The 16,048-nt window shown below is 37.0% G+C and overlaps 1 protein-coding gene across 8 annotated transcripts in view; it reads right to left on the bottom strand.

Moving 5' to 3' along the window:
- SNTG1 (syntrophin gamma 1) overlaps positions 1 to 16,048 on the bottom strand; it is an 865,234-nt gene that overhangs the window by 812,723 nt on the left and 36,463 nt on the right. Inside the window, exon 4 of one of the 8 annotated variants that reach the window (XM_063606752.1) lies at positions 9,895 to 9,997. The exons of the other annotated variants lie outside the window; for them this stretch is intronic. The gene's annotated coding sequence lies outside the window, so the exon portion shown is untranslated. The remainder of the gene's footprint in view (positions 1 to 9,894; positions 9,998 to 16,048) is intronic. 8 annotated transcript variants of the gene reach the window in all.

Genomic DNA, 16,048 nt, shown 5'->3' with positions numbered 1-16,048 from the left:
ATTAATGCAATGTCAAGACATTGTGCCAACTTAATGGGTAAAATATTTTTGCTTGTGTTCTTTATTGGTAATTCTCAAGTCACAAGAAGCAAAAGTCAAAAAAGTTTAATGATCTTTACATGAGACAAAATACACCATAATTGGGGGGGAAGAGAAGGTGCTGAAATTTCATAAGCAAATATATTGTGTTTTGGTAAGTACTGTAGACTTTGGGGGCACATTTTAAATCATCAGATTCAATGAAGGATGTGGGCAATGGCTTTGGACACAAAGAAATTGGAAGAACAAAATACATTTTTCCTTCTGCTCTGCCCAAAATCTTTCCTTCCAATGGTATATATTGACATATACTGAAAAGACCATTGTATTTATTTGCAGAAAAAAAAACAAAGACTGTTCACCAGGTATAGAGTAAGCATAACTGGACTTGGAAGATGAATAGGGTGATTCTCTGAAGTACTGCAAGGCACTGACGGATAGGACCAAAACTGAGGAGAATACCCTCACTCTTGTATCTGTGTAGAAAAGTGCACACTCCTGGGGACATGGAGGAAGCTGCTGTAAAGCCAGATTAATTTGATAATCACGATCTTAAACTACAAATGTCAGTAGCGAGATGTAATAAGATGCTGATGGCATCTTATTATTTGCTTAAGACCTTTCCATTAAATGCCAGCCTAGTAATTAATTCTTCTTAATGGAACTTTTCACTGCTTTAATCTCACTTTCAGTGATAATTAACACTTATCAATTCTCACTACAAATGAAAAAGCTATTTCAGAGAAAGGGCTGAACTCAGACACCTGGCACTCTTATGGTGAAGGCAGGTTGAGAAAAGGCTAAAAATTATATTTACTGAACTTTTTTTTCCTGTCCAAATTAACCAATTCGGATTTAAACAAAGTTTATATATTATAATAAATTAATAAAAATTGAGAACAAAAATCAATGAAAAGTGAAGATTTTATCAGATGAAAAACTTGCATCACCACGTATGTGCAATGAGCAAATGTGTCTACCAAAGCAGAAAGTAAACAATACAGAAAAGTTCACAGTCTCATGTCTACAGAAGTAGATTTTATAATAGATAAAACAAGATGAAACAAATGGCTGTGTCACATGTGACAAAACACCATCCTGAGAACAGACTGTAAGCTCCCTGAGAACAGGCTTTCTGCATGCTAAGAGGACAGACTCCAAAGCCAGACAGGCATTCTTCAAGCCCCTTTTTCTTGCCATTAACCATGTGACTTTGGGGAAGAAATAACCTATACTGTGCATCTGTTTTTTCATTTGTGAAATAAAAATCACAACTGGCCCAGCTTCAAAGGACTGTTATGAGGATGATAAAATACTTACGCCCTTGGGACAATGCCTGGCCAATAGTGAGTATAAGCTATTGTTATTATTCCTGGCATTTTTTCTAATACAGTGCTCTCCAAATAGTAAAGAAAGCACAAAAATATTTTCTTGACATTGTTTATAGATTATTGAAAAAAATCTTGCTAGCAAATTTGTGATATGGCACTAAATTTACATAAACATCTATTTGCATTGCAATATAACCATCGAACAATTATTTATTATTTAATATATGCTAGATATACACAAAGTAGCACATAAAAATATGCCTATATAGTAAAGGAAATAATTTCACACGTCATCATACCCATTCTTGGTTACAAATTCACTACCAATGGAATAAAAGTAAAATAAAAATAAATTATTTCCATAGGTTAAATATGTGTTTTAGTCAAAAAGACTGGAATAGGCTGGGCATGGTGGCTGACACCTGTAATCTCAGCACTTTGGGAGGCCAAGGTGGATGGATCATTTGAGGTCAGGAGTTTGAGACCAGCCTGGCCAACATGGTGAAACCCCACCTCTACTAAAAATACAAAAATTAGCCAGATGTGGTAGCGGGTGCCTGTAGTCCCAGCAACTAGGGAGGCTAAGGCAAGAGAATAGCTTGAAGTTGGGAGGCTGAGGTTGCAGTGAGCAGAGATTGCACCACTGCACTCAAGCCTGAGGAACAGACAGAGACTCTGTCAAAAAAAAAAAAATAATTAATTAATTAATTTTAAAAAAGACTGGAATAAGCTATAGACTTTTTTTAAACAGGAAAAACAAAAATGGTAACTAAACACTTAAAGTACTGACTGTATTTCCCATACAAATCAACAAATTTACAATGATTTTATGGACTAATAACTATAAATATACCTTTTTACAAAGACAGAAACTGAGGCTTGAAAGAAGCAATTTTACCAAAGCTTCAAACCTAATTAGGCTCCAAACTCTATTTTTTTCTCAGATTTTCCCAATAGAGACAAGAAAAATAGTCCAAGAGAGACTTGAGCAAGTAGAAATTGAATCAGAAATAGAAACCAGATATATTCTAGAGATGAACATTACATGCTGAGTATACTTGCAGCAAAAAGTCATAACAAGGAAGATGCACAGAGCTTAGTTGGGTAGATGAAGGGGAGGCATAAGAAAGTCCAGCATAAAACACTGAAACAGCAGGAACTCAAAAATGGACTCCCCTTAATTTCCATATAGACTGAAAGAAAAGGTAAAATGAAAGGAGATGAAAGATCACAGGAGGAAGTTAGAAAAACACTGAATTAGTAGAAATGACATTTGGGAAAAAATAGATAAAAGAGGAGGATGATAACTAAAATTTGTAATATGCCATTTGGTTTTAAATATCTTTGAAATTGCAAAAGCCAGAGTGGGCCCCATTTGTGTTATTTTCATGAAAAACATTCTGTTATCTGAAAATGGAACATTTCTGATGGGGCTAGAGAGGTTGGAGCAATCAAGGCGCATGACAACAACCACATTAAGCAGCTAAAAGCAACCCAGTGTCTGCTTATGGAGATTTCACATTTCCCTAGAGACTATTGTCCTGGTGTCCAGAGCAGGATTCTCTTGAGCTTCCACTCATAAGCACAATTATTTATTTCTGAATTCATTTTCTGTTTGTTAAGGTGAGTAAGCATGAGAATCAAAGTGAAATGTCCTTGAGAGGAGAACAGACTGATTAGACAGTGAGTTGTTGCATTAGCAAATATATCCAGGCCTCAGTCACTGTATACATAACCAGAAGTTCATAAAGAAACTCATATAAAAAGGGGTATTACATTCCATTAACATCATCATCATCACCTACTGAGTGCCTCCTTCTGTACTAGATTTGTTAGAATCCACAGGAGAACTGTATCCTTACTGCTAAATTGATGTGTAGCTTGTCACAGTTGACTTTTATCACCCTCATAGGTATAAGCAGAATTCATGGCAAATATCAGTGATAGCTAAATCATGCCAATTTAATAGACGAGTGTGGTCAGTGCCAGAGCGTCATACTAGACATTTCATGAAACAGTAGTATCATTTCAATGTTTTCTATTTTAACTGAAAATAAAGGTCAGAGATCCCATGCCCTATCCTCTTCGGTATGCCATTAATTTTAACTTGCCTTAATAACTACTGTATAAATAAACTCTAATTTATATTAAATTCTATTTCTAATGTGGCTTGATAATACTTAATGTGCCATACATGGCTATCAATTACAGAAAAAATGAAATACACTAAACTTCAAAATTATACTGAGAATAATTCCATCTATCTTGGAGGTAACAAAGACAATTTTTGGAAGAGATCACTAATGAATACCTACTATCATGGAACTGGATAAATATCAAAATGTTGGCTAAAAACGGAAAATAGAATAAAAATATAGAAATGAGAAAAGGGGAAACTTTGTTTCAACAAATATGCCTAAACAAGGTGAAAGTGAGTAGAACGCACCTGTTCCAGAGGTTTCCCACATGGGAAGAAAGAAGGACTAATCCAACTGTCAGTAAGTATTTGCCAGAGTCCTCCAAAGAAACAGAACAGATAGAGTATATGCCTGTGCCTGTTTACCTATTATTCACCTATGTATATAATCTCTACCTATCTGCCTAGCTATCATCTACCTGTCTATCAATCTACCTAGCTATCTATGTAGAGAGAGAGAGAACTAGAGAAACATTGGGATTGATTTGAAGGTATTGGCTCATGTGATCATGCAACTGTGGAGAATGACAAGTCTAAAATCTGCAGGGTCAGCTGCTAGTTGCAGACCCAGGGCAGAGATGACACTGCAGCTCAAGCCTGAAGGCAGTATGTGGCAAGACTCCCTCTTCCTTGTGGGGAGCCAGTCTTATCCTTCCAAGGTCTTCAACTGATTAGATGTGATCATCCACTTGAAGAGTAATCTACTTTGCTCCAAGTCTACTGATTCAAATATTAACCTCATCTAAAAAATACCTTTACAGGAACATCTAGAATAATGTTTAACCAAATATCTAGGTACTGTGGCCTAGACAAGTTGACACATCAATCACACTGAGTGCCTACTATAAACAAGGTGCTGTGACTTTTGTGAGGCATACATGTTATTTAATTTAACTTGGGTGGAGTTGAAAATAACTTCTGGGAATTTAATGGATTTGATGCAAGCTATTTTTCTCATTTTGAGCTTTATGTATAAGTTCTTAAATATCAGACATTGATGAGAAGCTGAAGAAAAAGTCTTTCTAAATTGAAAAGATTTACAAACATGTTTTATCATATTGGCTATGGAAAACAGAGAAGAAAATGAAGTCTCTGTGAAGTTCTATTTTCATGAAGTTTTAAAACTCACTGAAATGAAGTGGGAGCTATTCATAGCATTGCTACATGCATTTGAGATTAAACAATCATCAGAAGGTACAATGCAAAGACCAGTAGCTTGTAGTAAAGGAAACCTCAACCTGTTAGCACTGGACTGAATTCCACCCAGCTGACAGAATGGAGAGGAGCAAGATATAGGGGCAATGCTTGCTTGATCAGGAAAGTTTTCTGCATGGTAAAGAGGCAAGACTAGTGACTTCTAATTTATTGGAGAACATACTACATACCAAAAGAAAAACACTATTGCATTGGAATAGTAATATAAACCAAGTTCTTACAAACTATGACTCAAAAAAGAAAATAAAATTGTGAAACAGCAGTATGAAAATGAACATTGAAAGCCCAAGACATAAACCAAAACAAAATCAGCCGTGCCAAGATCACAGTTGGGCAATGTGCCAAAAGACATTTTCCAACACTAGTCTCTGATCTCCTGTTTATTTGAATCCTGGCAGAGTGTTTGCAGCAAACCGTTCATACAGCACATGCTGTGGGTAGATGTCTTGGCGCTTTGCTTCCTGAGGAAGGGAAAACCATGGAGGTGGTATGATTAAGGATGAAGAGGGTTTTCTAACTTAGGGTTGGATTCATTCCCTTATACTTTATTCATGCATCCACTCATGTATTCCTTTAACTAATCTGTTTAGCTTTCATCTGCTACAACTACAGGAGGTGCTGTCATGAAACTGCAAGGAGACGGTCACTTCTTGGATTGCACTTCCCGCCTCTGGCTTGAGAAGCACCTACTCAGGAGTCGTGGATCCCTGGCTGTACCCCTGCTCCTGCCAGATACTGCCTGCCTCCCTGCTACAAACAGCCCAGGAATCTGTGGTTAGAACCACTCTTTGTTGGGCGCAGTGGCTCATGCCTATAATCCCAGAACTTGGGATGCCAAGGCAGGTGGAACAACTTGAGGTCAAGAGTTCAAGACCAGCCTGGCCAGCATGGTGAAATCCCATTTCTACTAAAAATACAAAATTAGCTGGGCGTGGGGCATGCACCTGTAATCCCAGCTACTCAGGAGGCTGAGGCAGAAGCATCTCTTGAACTGGGAGGAAGAGGTTCCAGTGAGCTGAGATCACATCACTGCACCCCAGCCTGGGTGACAGAGCAAGGCCATTATCTCATTGCATCCCAACGAGAGGAGAAGAAGGGCAGGATGCATCTACTGTCTCTATCTGAGGTAAATACAGACTCAGAGACTCACATGGGCCTTGAGTGGCAGCACAGAGTTGGAACAAGACCCGGCTCTTTTTAGAGCTCTTTCCTCATGATGACCTTGTTTTCTGACTCACTTACATGTGATATATGTGAGCATCTGCCCATTATATGTCTCTGCATATATGTGTGTATTACTCTAACACATGGTGCCATTTGAACTGTAGCATCTTATGGCTATAAGGCACCCTAGATATCAACATATTGTCCTTTCAAAGGTAATGTAACTTTCACTCAAAGAAATAGATTTCTTTTTTCAAAATCAGATTTCTAATTATTACTAAAGGTGGGATCAAAATCCATCTTTTAGCAATCAATTCTGTATATTATGCTGTAAGTGGCCCAAAAACCTACAATTTAACCCTTCATTACCTACTTTATTATTAACTGTTGTATTATCTTGACTCTTGATTTATTAATACAGTTGTAATTGCCTTTGCATTCCAAAATATTCAATGTTAACAGCATTGTTTATGCTCAATAGATATTTGTTGTTACATTAAATCAATACAAATTGAGAGTCAAGAAAACAAATCACTGCATACACACACATTCTTATGAAGCATCAAATATGGTAATTAGATATAGGTCTGTTTGGAAAACAAATCTATTCTCCAAAGAAAAACAGTTACAAAAGGAAGCTTCTCAGGTCAGCTCATATGATCTCAGCTTAGTTCAGTTGCACCCTGTGTGGGTTTACAATGCACGGTAAAAGAATGCTGAACTGAATCTCAAGCAAATTTTGAGTTACACTGTTGACGCTAATTAGCTGTAACACCTTGGGTAATTTGTTAATTTCATGGGATCCAGTTTTTTAAATCTCAAAAGCATAAGGGTTAAACTAGAAATCCTCATCCATTTTACCTTAAAGGATTCAAATGGACTTCAGTAACATTCATGGATAAGCAAGTGTGCCATGCAGATAGGGAAAGGTTACCATTTGTATTCTGAAAACTAACTGTAAATTATAGCGTACTTCTCTACACAAAAACTTGGATACAGCTGTTCACAAAAGCATTATTCATAATAGCCCAAAAGTAGAAACAGGTGAAATATTCATCAACTGCTAAACGGATGAACAAAATGTGGCATTTCCATATAATGGAATGTTATTTAGCCGTAAAATTAAATGAAGTATTGACACGTGCTACACAACATGGATGGACCTTGAAAACATTGTCCCAAGTAAAAATGTCAGTTGCAAAAAACACATATATTGTATGATTCCATTTATATGAAATGTCCAAAATAGGCAAATCTATACAGACAGAAAGCAGATTAGTGTCTGTGTAGAGCTGAGATGGGGCAGTGGGGAGTGACTGCTAGCGTGCTAACAACACCTCTGTGGAAAACAAGTCAAGGGCCAATGAGTATGATGCCAGAGCATTTGGAATCCCATAAACTGAGGGCTCCAAGTCAATGGCGTCCTATTTATCAATGACATTTAATCAAGAATAACAGAAAAGACTTGTCTCCCCCTTTTGTCCTCCCTTCTTGCTTTTCACCAGCATGCTCTTTCCCAGGGACAGCAAGGAGGGAGGAGAAAGCCCGTGGCACCCATACATTTTCCTCTGAGCCTAATTTCCATAAATCAGAAAATGCTTGCAATATGATTTAACAATTACTAATGAAAATATCGAGAATTTCATATCAGCTACTTATTTTGAGTAGTTGAGAAATAATGAAGCAAACAAAAAAATTCAAAAGAGCTAATTAGATGAATTTAACGTGTATATTGCAAGGAGAATCATATTTTGCACATTAACTAACAGATCAAAAAGCATGTAATTTTATGCTTAAAAGCACACTTTCAAACACGAGATACTTTAGGCTTTGTTTGAAGCTACATTTACACTGTTATGAAGGCCATAATCTTTGCTTTGGGGACCCAAATGGAGAAATTTCTCTGATAATAAGAATTATCTTTCTACTCTATGACCAGTAATGATTTATCTGTAATTATGTGCTATACTGTTTTTGCCTAAGAGTGAGCCTAACTACATTTCATAGTAGTAAATTCTTGGATTAGAAGGAAAAGGTTGGCTGGGCGCAGTGGCTCACGCCTGTAATCCCAGCACTTTGGGAGGCCAAGGCAGGTGGATCACGAGGTCAGCAGTTCAAGACCAGCCTGGCCAACATGGTGAAACCTTGTCTCTACTAAAAATACCAAAATTAGCCAGGTGTGGTGGCAGGCGCCTGTAGTCCCAGCTACTTGGGGGGCTGAGGCAGAGAACTGCTTGAACCCTGGAGGTGGAGGTTGCAGTGAGCCAAGATCACACCACTGGGTTCCAGCCTGGGCTACAGAGCGAGACTGTCTCCAAAAAAAAAAAAAAAGAAAGAAAACAAAGAAAATGTTGACAAGCCACTCACTCCTGGAATTGTAGGACACTGCCCCCTGTTAGCTGTTCATCTCTCCATAATGGATGTCCGTTCACTCCCTATTTTGTCAAAATGGACATCATTTTTCCACCATTCTGTCCGCAGGTATGTGCCTCCCTGCTGGATGTGTGCCTTGTGTTCAGCCCTACAGTGAACCTAAAGTGCTGATCTGTGATCCCCATAGGCTGGGCCTTTGTCCTCTTGTGGGCCTCTGCATCTTCCCTGGAGCCCTAGTAAATGGCTTCTCTCTCACCTACCTTCATTTCGTGGTCTCCACATTTATTTGAATCCCCAACCTCTTACCAACACTGAAGAGTTAAATCTTTAACTGTGGAAGTTCAAGCATTAAACTTGGACAGCAGAATTTTTTTTTAAGAGCTAGACTCTAATCTCATGATCCACAAGTCCTATGTCGTTTGAATAATGTTTATTTATTTGTTTATTTTTTAAGATGCAATCTCACTCTGTTGCCCAGGCTGGACTTCAACTCCCAGTGCGAACCATCCTCTAGTCTCAGCCTCCTGAGTAGCTGGGACTACAGGCACACACCACCATGCCTGGCTTTTAAAAAAAAAATTTGTGTGGAGATAGGGTCTCCCCATGTTGTGCAGTCTGCTTCATCTGTGTAGTTTTAAAGCCATCACCCCTTTCAGTCAACTCTCCAAAACCCAACCAAAGGGCAAAGGGGAAGGTAAGCATCTGAGTAAGTAACCTGGCTCAGACTGAATGACATTCCAGTTTTTACATTTATCTGCATAACTGTAAAATCAAGTAATCGAGGGTTCTCTGCATTCTGGAACATGTTTCTTTCCTGCTGGACTATCCTTGCCAAACATTCTGCCTGCTTGTCACTCATCTGGTGTGTGGAGACACACTAATCATGACACACTTACCCCCCTACATGAGGCTAGACCAACTTCAAGTGCTTAAACTACTTCACACAAAGTACAGCAATAATGAAGTAAAGGAACATAAAGATAAACAACAACTGTAGTTAATAATACATTTAGAAAATGAATTCATTTCATTAGAATGAGAAGAAATATACTCTATGTAGGACTGTCATAGCTAAAATTAGCTCAGGGGAATGGCATTTTGCTGATGTTGCTCTTCCCAATCTTTTTTACAAAACATGGCTGTCTGCTGGAAACTGTGAGAATGAGACAAGACCCATACAGTTCTTCAGGATCCCCACATGAACACCAGTTAGGGGTGCAGAAGCACCATCTTAATGCTGTGCTTCTAGAACTGGGTTAGGTTACTGACTGTGCTACTTTTGTTAGAGCTTTTTAGCATGCTGTCTTAAAAGACTGAATTAACTTACTCATCTTGTAACTAAAATTTCATACCCTTTAACCAAAGTCCCTCCATTTCCCTCACCCTCCTATCCCCTGGCAAAACACCTTTCTGCTCTCTGTTTCTATGAGTTCTTACATTCCACATATAAACAATAACATGCAGTATTTGTCTTTCTATATCTGGCTGAAATAAAGCTGGAGGAGGGGAAAGAAAATCTTTAAAAAAGAGAGAGACTGAATTACCCATGCTTATCTAAGTTAGTATATTATTTACCGTGGTTCTTAAAGTCCCATTTTTTTTCTTTGTTTTCCTGCTTTTATTTATATGGAGGATGATCAGTGGGTCCAGGATATGTCTGTCTGATCCTTTCATATAGCTGTTCAGCAAAATAAAATTTAAAAAAAAAGAAAAATGAAAACAAATACATGCAGAGAATATAATCCAGTTAGAAAACTGCTATTTTGCAACCCTCAGTAAAATAAATGAAATTGGGAAACACTAATCAACAAAAGTACAATTTTTAAATGTGGATCTGGAGACAAACCTGTGTCTGGTCAGAGCTACCTTATGCTATGAACTGCCTGGCTGTACATGACCCATCCAATTTCACAGCTGAACCAAACTTACCACCCACATTAGTTTTAACACACACTGAGGAGATATGCTAGAACCACTGTATAAAATAGCAAAATAAAGTTGAAGATTGCCAGTTATCTGAAAAGATTAGATTTTGTCAATTTGGATACTTCAGTCAAAGGACACTGTTTGGGTTGTTTGTTTTAGGTTTTGCCTCAATTGTACTATATTGGCTTTGTAAGGTTCTCAAACAAGTGTACAATGTGTTTTGCTCAAATGCTTAAATTATGTCTTTGCAGAACCTAAAATTACTATATATGCAAAAATAAGTTAAACATCTTTCTGCAAAATGAAAGTGACCCAGATCAGAATTTTAAATCCCTATGATCTTAGTATCAGTGAAACCTGTTAAATAAATAGCAATTGATGTATGTAACACTTCAGGAGACTTCTTTGATCAGCAAATCTGTTTAGCTGGAGAGAAACGTATTCTGGCACAGAAAACAATATATGGCAATGAAAAGAAAGCAGAAGAAACATGGCATAGAAAATGAGATGACATACTTGGGTCCTAGAATTATTTTGCCAAGGGCTCAGAAGTCAATGTCAAGGGCTTCTCAGAGCTTACTGCCCATAAATCGACAAGCCTGAGAAAAGCTTATAAATGATATTAATCTCCATGATGACACAGCGATGGAATACAGAGCCCTTTTCATGTGTGACAATGCAGTTTTGCAGCGTGGGCCACCACAGTGGTTTGGCAGCACCTCTAGTAATGTTGGACAAAGATTTAGCCTTTGTCTTTTACTGAGGAGAGTACTGCCAATGTGAATATTGGGAACTCCTCCCTTTCTGGTGAGTTAACAACATTTGTAAGCAGCAAGTCCATTAAAATCAAAAGAATACTACTAAGTTCCTGGTAAGAGCCAATCATGTTAATTCATTTCCCATTAAAGACAAGTAAGTGATGGAAAGGTACTCCCAGTGGATTTGTAACTGTAAGAGCTTTACTTCTTGCCTGTGCATGTGAATGGGCTAAAGAGGCTTGAAGCATTCACTGGACCCTGCCATAGTGCAAGGCTCTGCCTCGCCTGAGGTGCCAGGGCAATGTGCGTGCTGAGCTCCTTATGAAGACAGCCTGCCATCGAGCCAGCAGGGACTGGAACTCTGCTGGAAGACAACATCACTTTACTGCATGAATACAATCTAATGAGATCATTTTAGGTTTAAAATTATTTTAGCTAGCAAAAAACAAAGAGTGATTTGTCCAGTCAGTACACACAACAGATTTAGGAGATAACTGAATGTATATTGAAATAGATTACACAAAGTCTTTGGTGTTTGGTCTTGAAAGGAAATGAAGTGTGCCAAATATTCTGACTAAGAGTGTTCTCACTTATAACATGTATAAATTATGAACCTTTTATAAACATAACACTAAAGATACCTAATATTAAAATTGTGCCAAGCATAATCTTTCTTTGGATGTTCATGGAAACACTTCAGATTTGATCACATTTTTTGAGTCATTGATAACAGACCAATTAAATAGATGCCAGTTAAACATTCTGCTTACTGGAATACTGGAAAATAAACATTTAGCATATATTGATCCCAAATAATTAAAAATTATTGTAGTTTTCTACAATATTTCTAGAATACAAAGTTTCTTCTTTGGAGTAATACAATAAGACATATTACTTACAGTAATATTGCAGAACAATAAGTCAATATGCTTTAAAAAAGAAATAGGAAACATTAACATTGGAAAAGAAAAACTCTGGACTTATAATAATGAAAATAAGCTTTGTCATCAGTCTCTGGCTCAGTATTTTATGAGAGGGGAAGATTTAACTAAGGGCTTCTGTCATGTAAAATTTCAATTTAGCATGACAATTTAGAAATACAAATTGTATTAGAATAAAAAATTAAAGACTGAAAGAAACTGCAGAGAAAATACAGTTTCTGGTTCTTTCAAGTATTGCTTTTGAGTACGGATTTCTTGGTGAAAAATTGCCACAGAATAAGACTTATAAACAAATCACCTTTCTCCTCTAAATAGCAGCATTTACAAATTCACTTTCACTTGCAGTACTTATTAGATCTTACAGCCTAACATAATTTTTATAAAGGAGAGCTGTTGGTGACTTTTATGTTTGATACATAGTTACTAATCAAGTGCTTGAACCATTTAGCTACTTGACATCTCTCTGAATGTGGCCTACTAATTTAACTACTACACTTTAAGACAATAGCATTCATTTAAGTTTTACTTTCTAACCATATGTGATTCTCTCTCTGGTAGTATTTCCTTTAAAAATTACCCAGTTAGTTTACAATTATCAGAAAGATAAAGATTGAATTAAAATAGATGTTAAGTGACTACAAATCTTTTTATACAAATCATTCTCATAACGGTGCTAATCTTGTCTTCTACAATTTGATTGTAACAGAAAATATTATTAAATGATCTCAATCCTTAACTTTTTTCACTAAAGAAATAAAGGAATTTCCATCTTTTGGTTTTCAATCTAGAACATTTTTGCTATGAATATAATAGAAGTGCATGAAGGAAAAAGCAGCAAGTTGTAGTTATGCAATTACTACATAAAATAATTTCAAGTTGCCTCTGCAGAGCTGAAATAGTACCTTTTTCACAGACAGGATTTTCCAATAAGCAAACGGAATCTGCACAAAACTGGTTTTATTTTTCTGACAGGATGTGTCTTCCTTTACTCAATGGGCTACCCGACATCAGCAATAACAATACCAATGCCTGAATAGGGCTATGAACTTTTCCAGCAAATTTCCAGTGTCTCAGGTAACTTAATTCTGAACATACCCTGATGAGATAACAAATAGATATCTTCTACATTTCCTTTGCATTTACATATCATCAAAATTAAGAAAAGAGCATATAATCTTCATAATCTTAAAATAAATATTTTACTCTCTGTGCCAGGCACCTTCTGTGGGCATCTTCAGATGACTCCCCAGCTTGTCTACCCTCTTTAGCACCTGGGACCCCGACCTGTATGGTAAGGGCACTTGTAATCTCTAGTTCCCAGGGAAATATAGCCAATGGGCAGCATCAACAGAGAACCAAGGAAGGACAGAGGACAATGAGAACAGGAAATTTATCCTCTGTTTCCCCCCAAGGGTCCTCTCAGACTGGCTGGATCCCTGGAGAGAAGACTGAAGTTCTGTGAGTTGGTCTACTGTATCTATGGACAAGAGGAGGAGGGGCTTTGACTTCATTGTTTCCTGTTAGAGCCCTGTCTGTCACAGTCTATTCTGCTGGTTTCTCCTTACTTTGTTCTTCTAAATGTTGGAGTTCTTCAAAGTCATTCCTGGACTTTAATCTTCTTGTCACTCTTGGTGATCTCATTAATTCTTATAAATATAAATCTCACCTATAAGCTAATAATTTCTAAATTTATATGTCAATTTCAGACTCCTCAGAGCCCTATACTCATGTATCTACCTATTGATTTGCATCTCTGCATGGAAGGCAACAAATTTATCTACATGAACGTACATGATACTGAATAATTGATTTCTGCCTATGCCACCAGTCAATACTTGTTCTATCTCAAGTTATTTCCATTTCAGTAATTTGTATCCTACTCAACTAGTTAGCCAAGTCAAACACCTAGAAGGTCCACCTTGGTTTCTTCTTATGATTACCTATTAAGTCAAAGCTATTAAAAAGTCCTATATATTTAACTCTGGTAACACATTCCAAATCTGCCAGCATCTATCTGTACATCTACATTACTGTCATGTGTGGCCTAGTCCACTGGTGTGGCATCAGCCTCTGCACAATCCTATCACTGCCTCATCCCAAGTCAGATACTTTTTGGTGGCTGTTGATAAGAACAACAATAACAGTAGCAATAATGGGTGGATTACCACGTACCTCCTTAAACCCTCAGCCTACTGCCTATTTCTCTAACCTATTCTATGCTAGCATCTTCTTCATTCCTGAGCTCCAGCCACAGCAGCCTCTAATTTGTCAGACAGGCCAAGATCTTTCCCATTTCCATGCTCGTTTGTGAGTTGTTTCTCTTCTGTGGAATGCCTCTCACCATGGTTTTACGCCTCTCACCATCGTTTATGCCTCTCTTCGGTTCTCACCCTTAGAGGGAGGTCTTCTCTCCCCACATTCTCATCAGGATTTTGCGTTGTTTAACACAACAGCACAAAAAAGTCTTTACAACACTTCTCATAATCTGTCTACTGTCTTTCCTCAGATGCTCTCTGAGGACAGGGGCTTGTTTTATTGTTTTATTTTTCATGGCATGATACGGTATATAGCACATGGAAGTTATGTGAATGAAGACAAACAGTAAAAGCAGTAAACAATAAAAGCACTATAAGAACAGTCTGTTGATGATAAAAACATTTAGATCTAAAATAACATTTCTTGCAGAAAGCTTTCCCCAGGCTCCAAAATCTTCTTGAGATCAATCCAGTCCCAACTATGCTCATAACAACAAACAAAAGAGTAGTTCTGGGTGATATATTTCCCAGTACCTACCCTTACTACTCCCTTAACTCAGAAATTGCCTCAAGGAGTTCAATGGATACTTCTAAGGAATCAGGTTTCCCATTAACAGCACTGCCATTTCCTGGTTATCTGACGGGGCCAGCGTCTCAGTGTCTACATTCTCTGTGTCTGAGTGGTTTCAGCAGTAAAATGGACTAATTTCATTTGTCTCTCAAGATTTTTGAGGATTTATTTAGATATTGTAACCAAATGCCACTAGGCATTCTCTTAATAACACTGATTATTTTTACTTTTATTTTTCAGTCCACTGATTATTTCCCTTTTCACAGATAAAATATTGCTGTCTTCACCTTTAAGAATTTTCCGTAGCATAAGAGTATGATGAATTAGATGTCAGCAAACCTAATTTCTAGCTTTACTTTGACCACTATCTGCATAAAGTCAGAGTAAAGATATAATCTTAGTCTCAATTTTACTATCCCCCCAAATGCAAGTGTTAGAATAGGTTAATTTAAAATTCTCTGCCAACCCTAAGATTGTAAGGGTTTTATGAATAACCAATGAACAAAAGACGTTTTAGGTATTGTTCGGACAGCAGATTTATAACATTTAAAAATTATTTTTTAAAAATAAAGTGAGCTCTTTGCAAGTAAAGAATTGCACAGCATCACAATAGTGACAATATTTTCTGGAATTTCAGGAGAACTTCACATGTCTCAGAGCTGTGAGAAGTAGAGGAGAGCTGGGTAGCATTTGGTATAGCCACATTTAGCAGATGTGAAGGTAGGAGTCCACAGCCTTTTTGCATGCCAAATCAAAGCCAACTGCCTAGACGTTTTATACATGATCAAACATACCCTTCTTCTTAAGCAAAATACACAACATATTACTTTTATTTCGTAGTCCACTGATTATTTCCCTTTTCACAGATGAAATATCTCTGCCTTCAACTTTAAGTATTTGCCATAGCCTAATAAAAAGATGAATTAGCACAGTAATTAGTATAGTATAATGGTATGAAAATTAGTTACATTAGTATGACAAAATACTGGCATATTAATAAGGTGTATTTTACTTAATTGACAAAAAAATCTCCCCTGGATTTCCAATTCCATTTAAAAATTTTAAAAATAGCATAAATATTAGTACAAATAAGAACTACTAGAGGAATAGCATATAAAATGTTGAGCAGTTTTTCAAAATCGTTCCAATTGTAATTAACTGGGAAATAAATTATATTAATACAATTTCATTGCATTTATCATGTGCCATGGGACTTTGAGATGATAACATGTTTAACATTCATTTTAATAGAAATTAAGCAAGCAACATTTAAAATTT

The sequence above is a fragment of the Pan paniscus genome, chromosome 7 (assembly GCF_029289425.2).
Source record: "Pan paniscus chromosome 7, NHGRI_mPanPan1-v2.0_pri, whole genome shotgun sequence".
In the NCBI taxonomy this organism is placed as follows: Eukaryota; Metazoa; Chordata; class Mammalia; order Primates; family Hominidae; genus Pan; species Pan paniscus.
Note: the sequence above shows the minus strand (reverse complement) of the source record. Positions and strands in the feature narration are given on the sequence as shown.